Raw genomic sequence first — 10,374 nt, forward strand, 5'->3', positions numbered from 1 at the left:
ACAAGCTCCCTCCACTTCCCCCAAACAAAGAGCTTTGGACCATCGTGCGTGGGAGGGCTCCGTGCTCGCCAGGGTTTGCCCTGAATGGCGTCAGGAAACAAACACCTTCCTTCTCAGCTGGCCGTGGTGTACGGTGACATGGTTTGGGTCTCCGCCTCTACCTTCGGTGGCCGGGCTCCTGGTGGGGCGAGGTCCTGGGGAGGGTACACCCCTCGGTGCAGATGGGCTGGGGGTCTCAGTGGGCCCACTGCCCGGACGCGAATCCACCCTTTCGCCTGGCGTTAGGCCGATCCTAGGAAGGCGTTTTGGACGCTGCACAAAGCACAGCTCATAGCTTTTCAAATGAGTTGCTGGCTGTGATTTCAGGGCTGTGTGCTCCTCTGTCTGGGTGCACGGTGAACTCATGTCACTCTCCTCTGCACCCCACAGTTGCTGCCTTTGGAGGAGGAGTCACAAGACAGGGTGGCAAGGACACGATGTGTACCATCAGCTCCTTCTTCCCAGAGGTCCCTGAGCTTGGACAGGCTGCAGCAAGGGGCACTGCACAAGGCCAGCCACGAGGACATCAGGGACGCCACAAAGTAAGGGGCACAGGCATCGTAGGAGACATGCCTGTGCGCTGGTTTTCAGCTCTGAGAAACCTTTGATCTCTACATGGGGGAGAAAGGGTCGGAACAGCGATTCCAAGGAAAGGCCAATGAACTGAGTTTACGTGCACGGCGTTCTTGGGATACCTGCCTGGGTGCCCTGGGTGTGGCCGGCAGAGCAAAAGGCAGGTGGGAAAGACCAGAGTCTTGTGATGCTGGTGGCTGTAGGGCAGCCTCGTTTGCTCAGATCCTACGCACCAGCCGTCCTGAGACCTCCCTTTTCCTCCCGGTGGGTCCTGGGTGACATGCTCCCTAGGGCTCCTCCCCTGGGCCGCACTGTGCCCTGTGGGGCTGTCAGGAGCCATGCTCTCTTCCCCCCACCCCCACCAGGCAGCTCCAGCAGCCTCTCTGTTACTCACACCACGTCCTGGGGTGGCTCAGGTGTGCATGTCCTCCGTGCTCCCGGGTCACGGCCAGGGAGGGGTGCTGAGCGTTCTCAACCCAGGGCGCTTGGACTCCAGATATACTTGGGAGGGAGAGAGTGTCAGCTCCCAGGGCGCAGCCCTCCCTAGAAGCTGGGGGATTGTGCTTCTAATCACGCGGGGCGGTGTGTCGTGTGACGAGCACGCGTGGAAGATGCTCTCCTGTGCGTCCCCCAGATCCTCGGGCTCTCAGGATGGCCCCTCGAGCAACGACAGCAACACTAAAAATTGCCAGGACTCACTGAACAACGCCCCCAAGAAGAAGGGCATCACCAAATCCATCCGCTGGTTGCTCGCCAGAAGACAAAAGGTCCACCCCAGCCACACTAGCGACGAGCCTGCATGACCAGGTTGGTGTCCCCTGCGTGTTTCCAGCGTGTGGGTGGTCTTACTGGCCTCATTCCTCTAGATCCGTGGTCTCTCTGCCTGCAGACCCCTCCCCGTGTCGGGAGACCTCACGTGGCTGTGGACACCCCCCACCTCCCATTTCATCACTCTGCTTCCCCACAGCCACTGAATTGCAGCCACTGAATTGAAAACCCTTCCCAGCGTGCCCTGGGACTCAGCAAATTGGGCGGACAAGCTGAAAAACACCAAAAACTTTAAAAAATAAGCGTTGTGTTTCTTGTCACCTTGCTGAGCACTTTTCAGCTGTACCTGTTTTGAAAGCAGTAGCTGTTCGTTTGTTCAATAGACTCTATAGCGGCAGAGCAGTATTATGGCCTCCACGGACATAAAAAGGCCTCCAGGGCCTTTTGCTCCTGGAACCATGCTGGGAAAATTCGGTCCCTTAGATGTCGCCAGTGTGTTTTCTTCCACATCCTTATACTTTCTGTAATGAAAACGTTAAGATTCGTGGTAGTGCCCTCTGACTCTCACACCCACTGCTCTCAGACATGTGTATGTCTTGTAAGTCCAGAGGTCACAAAATTGGCCAAAACATTTCACTGTGTTTCCTACGTTTATTTTGTCATCTTCAGGAGGTATGGTTTAAGTACTTGGTCATATGAGGACAGCGTTTAGTGAGTTGTTTGCCCCAGCATTTGATGCAGTTTCACAGAGTGTGTGTAGGTGCCTTTCTCCGGGGCTGAGATGTTCAAATCGCTGACTTGGGTTCTGTGTTACCGTAAGTATAACGCAGTGTCTGAGAGTGGATCATACTGTGGTCTCTGTGGACATGCATGGCCAGTCCCAGAAACATACGGTTGACCCTTGAACAGCCAGGGTTTGAAGATCAGGTCCACTTATATGCAAGTTATGTGTTGCCATCCAGTAGAGTATTGTAAATGTATTTTCTCTTCTTTATGGTTTTCTTAATCACATTTACCTTGTTTTATGAAGGAATACAGCATATACACGTCACTTGTAAAATATGTGTTAACCGACACTTTCTGGTAAGGCTTCTGGGTACAGTGGGCTATGAGGAGTGAAGTTCTCAGGGAGGTGGCGGTGAGGTAGAGCCCCAGAAGGCTCCACGGAAGGTGCCTAGTGTTGACAATGTCCGCCTCAGGAGAATGAGTCTCAGTCACGTCCGTGGTCACGTCGTATTTGATGGCACGATTCTTGTTACTGCTTTGTTTACGTCCTAACTGTGAGATGCGTGTTGTCAGGCACAGGTTAGGAGACCTCATACGTGTGCCTACTCCCTGCAGAATTCAGCAGATTTCTCAATGCCTTTGAGTGGGCTCTAACTGTAAGGCTGGGAAGCACTCACCTGAGGTTTCCATTGGAGCAGGTGATTGGAAAATCTTGTGTGGTGTCGAGAATTGAATCCTTGAGGGAAATCAGGACCCTGCTCAGTAGGCCTGGTCCCTGGCGGTCACAGTGCTCGTCCATCTTTCCACACGGAGGAGGCAGAGTTCTGGAACCGGGAGGGGCGCAGCCACAGCAAGGAATTGGGCGTCTGAAAGCTGAGGAAGGAAGTAACTGACCACAAAAGGCAGACGAGTCTTCCATGCCTCCAGGATGTGGGCTTGTAACTCTGGTTCCTCAGCGCAGAGTTCGGTGCTGGGGGCCGATTGAAAATCCAGAAGCGAGGGGCGTCTGGAGGGCTCGTCCGGTTAAGGCTCCGACTTCAGCTCAGGTCATGATGTCACGGTCCGTGGGTTCGAGCCCTTTGTCGTCTTCTGCGCTGACAGTGTGGAGCCTAGGTGGGATTCTGTCCCTCCCTCCCTTCGTCTGCCACTCCCCCACTTTCTTGCTGTGTCTCTGTCTCTGTCTCTGTCTCTGTCTGTGTCTCTCTCAAAAATAAAAAAAAACTTGAAAAAAAGGGGCAGCGGGGATGGCCCAGTTGAAGGATAGCCTAGCTGTGATTGAGTTATTGTGAATCACAAGAAAAGCCAGAAGCCAACCTTTGTGATACACGTTGTGTATATACATAATTTAATTATAAGGTATGTAACAGAGAAACGTGGTAACGATCTGTAAGTGTTTGAAGCGTGTCCATGTGTTTGAACAACTGTTATTTTACCTAGTGAAAGACCTTGGAAATGAACTGGGTGAATGTGTTTCCTGTAGTGTGTACTTCCTTTTCAATCTCTTCACAGTTGACAGAAGCAGTCTTTCACCAGAAGTAACTAGTGAATCATCTGGTGATTTTTCGATGTCTCCTAAAGCAAATGCATCCTTTGTTACTTTGCATGAACGTGAGGTGTCCCGTCACAGTCTCTTAATATGCTGGGGAGTCTTTTCAGGTCTCTCTGATTTTCAACTGAGTCCACAAAGCGGGCTTTGCGATTAGAACTGAGACGTTTGTGTTGAAGTGACAAGGTGCGCAGGCACGGGGCCAACAGTGTTGTCTGACGGGAGGAAGGTTTTCCAGAACACCCGGAGTGTGCAGCTGAAGCATAGGCTTGGGGCACACAGCGGAGATCCTTGTCCAGCATTACAGGGTGTGGATGTGATGGAGAGAGCTTTCGGCAGCCACCGTGGCCATGGGTGTTTACTGTCGGCAGAGGTGCTGGTTTGGAGGAAGGACCCAGTGATTCGCTGGGTCCTATCGATTGGCCTTAAAGAGGATGCCAACAATCGCGTAGACAGTGGAGTTCACGGCACGTTGACGGCCTCAGATGGGACCTTCGATGTCACCGCCCTGGCGCTTCTGGTGCAGATCCCGACCCAGAACCCACTGCTCTCCTGCTGGAGACCCTGCAACCCGTATTGGAGCAAGGCAGCGCGTAGCTTCACCGCACAGCTAGTCCTCTGTCCCCAAGCCCCGTCTGTGCTGTGCGGCACGGAGTCCTTGGTGCTGCCTCCTCCTGCCTGAGCTCTGCCTGTCCCTTCCCCTCACAGGCTCGTGAGACTGGCGTGCATTTAGCTCTTATGTGGAGAGAGAAACACTCTTCCTTCGTGTGCCACGTGGAAGTTTCATGGCTTCTGTTTCTGATTTCCCTGTGGAATTCTGTTTGACTCATGGGCTCAGTGGAGAATCAGGAATCTTTTGATCCTTCTACAGAACACTGAACGCCTTTGGGAATGCCCTCAGTGTCCCCACTGCAAATCCCCCTCCACGGCACCCTTGTCTAATTTCCCGGAGAGCCTGGACCCCTCTCCCCAAAGGCCCGTTCCTGTGGGCTTCCTGGGGGGCTCAGATGATTCGGCGCTCGACCCTTGCTTTGGGCTCAGGTCATGATGTCATAGTTGGTGGCGTCGAGCCCCAAGTCGGGCTCCGTGCCGACGACGTGGAGTCTGCTTGGGATTCTCTCTCTCCATCTCTCTCTGCCCCTCCCCTGCTCATGCTGTCTCTCTCCCTCTCAAAGATAAGTAAATCAAGCCCATTAATGGACTCCACATTAACATCTCTTCTTGAAAATACACTGTTAGGGGGCGCCTGGGTTGTTCAGTCGGTTAAGAGTCCGACTTCAGCTCAGGTCATGATCTCGTGGTCCGTGAGTTCAAGCCCCACATCGGGCTCTGTGCTGACAGCTCAGAGCCTGGAGCCTGTTTCGGATTCTGTGTCTCCCTCTCTCTCTGACCCTCCCCCATTCATGCTCGGTCTCTCTCTGTCACAAAAATAAATAAATGTTAAAAAAAATTAAAAAAAAAAGAAAATAGACTGTTAAGATTCAATGGGTATTGTTTTGAGTTTGAAGTCTTGGTTTCGACGCAATTGCAATATGTTGTCATCCTTTAGATTGACATAACTTTTGGGGTGTTGGCTCGTGATTTCAGGCTCGTGCTATCTTGGAATGGGAGTTGAAGCACCTTTTGGTCATGGGGACTGACCAAAGGGTCGGTGAAATAAGTTTTCAGCCTAATGATATCTAAATTTGCGTTAACTGTTAAGTATTATATTTGAGGGTGCCTGGCTGGCTGAGTCGGAGGACAGCGTGACTCATAATCTCTGGGTTGTGACTTTGAGCCCTGTGTTGGGGGTAGAGATTTCTTAAAAGTAAAATCTTAAAAAAAAAAAAAAAAAAGGAACGTAGATTATTATGTTTGTAGGAATCATGTACCAGACTACTCTTCCAAATGTGGAGATAATTTTACCTTACATGTTAAGCTTTGCTCTTAACTTATTAACAAATAAGCTTTGGGGCGCCTGTGTTTTTCAGTTGGTTAAGTGTCTGACTTCAGCCCATGTCATGATCACACTGCTTGTGAGTCTGAGGCCAGCATTGGGCTGGCTGCTGTCTGCGTGGAGCCTGCTTTGGGTCCTCCGTTCCACTTTCTATCTGCCCCTCTCTCACTCACACACAATCGTTCTCTCTCTCTCTCTCTCTCTCTCTCTCTCTCCCTCTTTCTCTGAAAATCTAACAAACAGAGGTGCCTGGTAGCTCAATCATTTCAGTGTCTGAGTCTTGCTTTCGGCTCAGGTCATGATCTCACACTTCGTGAGTTTCAGCCTCCCATTGGGCTCAGTGGTGACGGTGGGGAGTCTGCTTGGGATTCTCTCTCTCCATCTGTCTCTGCCCCTCCCCTGCTCATGCTGTCTCTCTGCCTCTCAAAGATAAGTAAATCAAGCCCATTAATGGACTCTACATTAACATCTCTTATTGAAAATACACTATTAGGCTTCCATGGTTTTGTTTTCAGTTTGAAGTCTTGGTATCGATGCAATTGCAATATGTTGTCATCCTTTAGATTGACATAACATTTGGGGTGTTTGCTCATGATTTCAGGCTCGTGCTATCTTGCAATGAAAGTTAAACTACCTTTTGGTCATTGGGACTGACCAAAGGGTCGGTGAAATAAGTTTCAGCCTAATGATATGTAAATTTGCGTTAACTGTTAAGTATTTGATTTGGGGGTGCCTGGCTGGCTGAGTCAGAGGATAGCGTGACTCATAGTCTCTGGGTTGTGACTTTCAGCTGTGTTGGGTGTAGAGATTTCTTAAAAATAAAATCTTAAAAAAAAACAGGAACGTAGATTGTTATGTTTGTAGGAATCATGTACCAGACTACTCTCCCAAATGTGGAGATAATTTTACCTTACAAGTTAAGCTTAGCTCTTAATTTATTAACAAATGAGCTTTGGGGCGCCTGTGTGGCTCAGTTGGTTAAGTGTCTGACTTTGGCTCAGGTCATGATCACACTGCTTGTGAGTCTGAGGCCAGCATTGGGCTGGCTGCTGTCTGCGTGGAGCCTGCTTTGGGTCCTCTGTCACCCTTTCTATCTGCCCCTCTCTCACTCACACACAATCGTTCTCTCTCTCTCTCTCTCTCTCTCTCTCCCTCTCTCTCTGAAAATCTAACAAACAGGGGCGCCTGGTAGCTCAATCATTTCAGTGTCTGAGTCTTGCTTTCAGCTCAGGTCATGATCTCACACTTCGTGAGTTTGAGCCTCCCATTGGGCTCAGCGGTGACAATGGGGATTCTGCTTGGGATTCTCTCTCTCCCTAGCTCTCTGCCCTTCCACAACTCATACTGTTTCTGTCTCTCTCAAAAATAAATAAATGTACCTGCAAAAACTTAAAAAAAAAACCAAACCAATGAGCTATTGAGAAACCAATATTTTAACAGAGGTGAGGAGTTTGGTTTCTTTCCTTTTGGTATTTGACTTTTGATAGTCTTGAGAAATATTTTTCACATCATAACACGTTGACGGCAGCCTGGCAATAGAGCCTGTAAGTTGTGTCTGGGGGCGGCCGGAGGTCTCTCTGCAGTCCAGGGCCCTGTGCTCTGGGGGAAGGTTACAGTCGTTTATTTAAAAAGACACAAAGTGTTGATTTCTCCTTCTACAACACCAGGACTGATTTAGTCCCACACCACTACTTAAGACTGTCTTCATTGCCATAAGAACACTCGAGTGTGACGAGAATAGGACACGTGAAAGGGTGCGGTGGGACTGTCCTAGCGTGTAGCACTGTCCGCAGCTTAAAGACTGTTTGGAAAACCCAAAGGTAGTATCTTCTATAGCAGGAAGGTGATTTCACAAAGACAGTGCGGCAGGTCCAGTCAGCCCAGGACTGTCCTGACTTGTGCCCGGTCAGGGTCCTGGCACAAATATGGCCCTGCCGCCCTTTGCCGCCTGGGGCAGCCGTCTGGGCAGGGGGCCCCCAATGGCTGTCCGGAATGGGGGTAAACAGCTGTAAACACACTTGCAGAGTGAGGTCATTTTAAAGGGCTGGTAACCTTGGTATATATTTTTGGTTTTTATTTCACAATGTGTCCTGTAATTTCCCAGGATGATGATAGAAGCTTTAGGAGGGCACCTTCTTGGAGATAGCAGTGTAGATCCAGACGCTCTTGACTTACCGGCTGGGTCAGCAGAGACTCTCCCTGCAGACTTCTGGGTCACTTCCTCTCTGTCCTCTATGCAGCCAAAGAAGATGCTGCCGGTCTGTATGTGACGTGCTGCTCTGCCCCAGCCTCTTGGCGGAGGTATGGGAGGCTCTTGGGTTGGAATGTGAACACTGATGGAGAATGGCCGACTGAATATGTAACTAGGCGTTCAGGTGCTGTGGCATGCTCAGGCTCAAATGATCTAAGGTTACTCCTCACTTCTGCTTATCAAAGTGTCACAGTGAAAGAGATTTTTTTTAACTTTTCTATCTGATGGAATATGAGCGTATTCTCTCAACTACTACAACTAGGCATCGTGGGTGTCCTCAGAGCGTTGGACCAGCCTCAGAGAGACACTTGCAGAGCTACGTATGTGATGGGCAGCCCTGGCCCCTCTTTCACAAGATGGCAGATGGACACGGCGAAAGTGTTTTCATGGCCTCTACTGCCCCGTTGCTATTTGAGAGTGAACTCCCGGGGACTCCCCCGGCTGCTTGCGGGTGGAGAGAACCCCACTCAGAAGTGCCCCGGGAGCCCTCAGTGGTTGCTGCTGTGGTTTAGAATGTGTGTGGCTGTATTTGTGCCCTCATGTGCTATTTGAAGACTAACCGCATGCTGCATTTGCACGCTGCCCCTTGTGTTGCTTGGAGCAGGCATGGTATCTGCACCACAGAGGCTGGATTCAGCCAGTCATGTCTTAATCCTGCCGACGCCTCCTGTTGGTGAGTAGAGGGCACCGTCCATGCAGGCCACAGTCGGACACCCTGTGTCCTGTCTGCGCAATGTCCACGTGAGCCAGGACGGCCGCACCAGGCTCACTTAGGGACTTTCAGAAATACACAGACACGCAGATGCACATAGACAGACTCACACACACATACACATACACACACACACACACACACACACACACACACACGAGCTTCTCTACACCTGCTAAGACGATTCTGGTGTTTGTGTGTTGGTGTGTTCTCAGTTTTTCCGGAGAAAACTGTATTTCCACTCTTTTCGTAAAAAAAGAAATTTGGCTTCAGTGTCTGCTAATGTCTTTTGTGGGAGGCAGGCAGGATTGCTGTCGGAGCAGTAGGAGATTTTCCAGGTCTGAGCTGACCTTCCCGGTCGTTCGGGAGCAAGTGGCACTGGCCTCTGCCTGGTCTGGTGGAGCTCCTAGGTCAGCAGGCCCTGGCTGGCTTGTTTTACGCACACCTTCTTGAATGAACCAGGCCCAAGAGGATTCTAGTCCTCACGTGAGTGACGCTGGTGGCCTCTCAGTTGAGAGATTAGCTTTTAAAAGCGGAAGCACATTGCCCTCTGAGGGGCTGAGTTTGAACATGGAGATTTCGGGTGTGGGCCCCGGAGCCCAGCCCTCTTCTCCCTGCTCTGAGGGCCTCGAGGGGTGGGCTTTGTTCTGCTCTCATCCTGTTTTCCTGTCTCAGCCACAGTGTTTGATTGTTGGGAGCTCCTGGCTGGAGGCCAGGTGGAGCCTATGACCCTTGAACTTAGGGTAGTGAGTTTGAGCCCCATTTTGGAGTGGAGATTACTTAAAATCCTGAAAAAAAAAAAAAGAATAGTTGATTGATTCCTTCATCTTGTTTTTTTTTTAATTTGGTAACTTTCAGTCTTAAGCCAGTATGAACTCAGTCGAATAATTCTCATTGGTAATGCAGAATGCTTCATATTTTCTCTAGATTCTCAAATCTCTTCAGCCAGGAAGGTCTTTGGGGAGGGGGGGCACGCGCTAGGCCCCACCTGGGGCCCTGGAAGGTGCTTCTCGGGCTGATGTCTTAAGACTGATTCTTTCCTTTATCTTGCAGTTTACCCACACTGCTTCTACCGATGGTCTTGCAGCACGCAGAGCCCAGCGGTGACTACATTTGAAAATTCAACCAGATCTTTCATCTGTTAATCCTTGTTATATGGACCCTGAGATATTGTATTACAGTATTTAATTACTGCAAAATTCGTGAATGAGATAGAGAAACTCATTTAGCATTTAATGTTTCGTACATTTCTGTAAATTTGTCACTCCCTATAGAGAGTTCCTTACTTTCATGTATATCCGGGCTATAAATACCCTTTGGAATCAATTGATGTTCTTATATCTCAGTTTAGTCTTTCAAGTGTATGTACTATCACGGTTGTAGGTATAAATCCTACGACAAATACAGGGCTTTTATAACCTGTGCGTGTATTGTAATTATCATTGTGTAATTGTTTGTTAAGAAACCCTGACAGAGAAAAGGATTTTACCACGTTTGTAAAATCACCGCGACACAGCCTGCATTATCCTTTACGAATGTCCCTTAGCTCTACAACCATGGTTTTGATATAATCAGACTTAATTTGCAGCAATTGTCGTTGTATTTTAATGACTGACCTTAACTACACTTTTTCTAGCAAGAAATGCTTTCTTTGCAGTGTGGACACATTAAAAATATCTGGTGTTAGCCATCAGCTAAAGAAACTTGGAGTGGAAAGCTGATTGAAACACTGTGAAAATCTCCCAGGGCCGGTATGCTGTTTCTGAGCCTGGTCCCTGGGCGCCTGGGCAGTTTGCCTGGAGTGACCCGCACAACCTGGGAGC

At 49.6% G+C, this 10,374-nt stretch overlaps 1 long non-coding RNA gene across 1 annotated transcript; it reads left to right on the forward strand.

Moving 5' to 3' along the window:
* Positions 1-429: 429 nt before the first annotated feature.
* LOC123595674 lies at positions 430-9,975 on the forward strand. The gene is made up of 3 exons (XR_006711297.1): positions 430-581; positions 1,247-1,419; positions 9,605-9,975. It is a non-coding gene; the product is annotated as an uncharacterized LOC123595674 (long non-coding RNA).
* Positions 9,976-10,374: the final 399 nt, after the last annotated feature.

This window comes from Leopardus geoffroyi, assembly GCF_018350155.1.
Source record: "Leopardus geoffroyi isolate Oge1 chromosome D3 unlocalized genomic scaffold, O.geoffroyi_Oge1_pat1.0 chrD3_random_Un_scaffold_43, whole genome shotgun sequence".
Classification (NCBI taxonomy): domain Eukaryota; kingdom Metazoa; phylum Chordata; class Mammalia; order Carnivora; family Felidae; genus Leopardus; species Leopardus geoffroyi.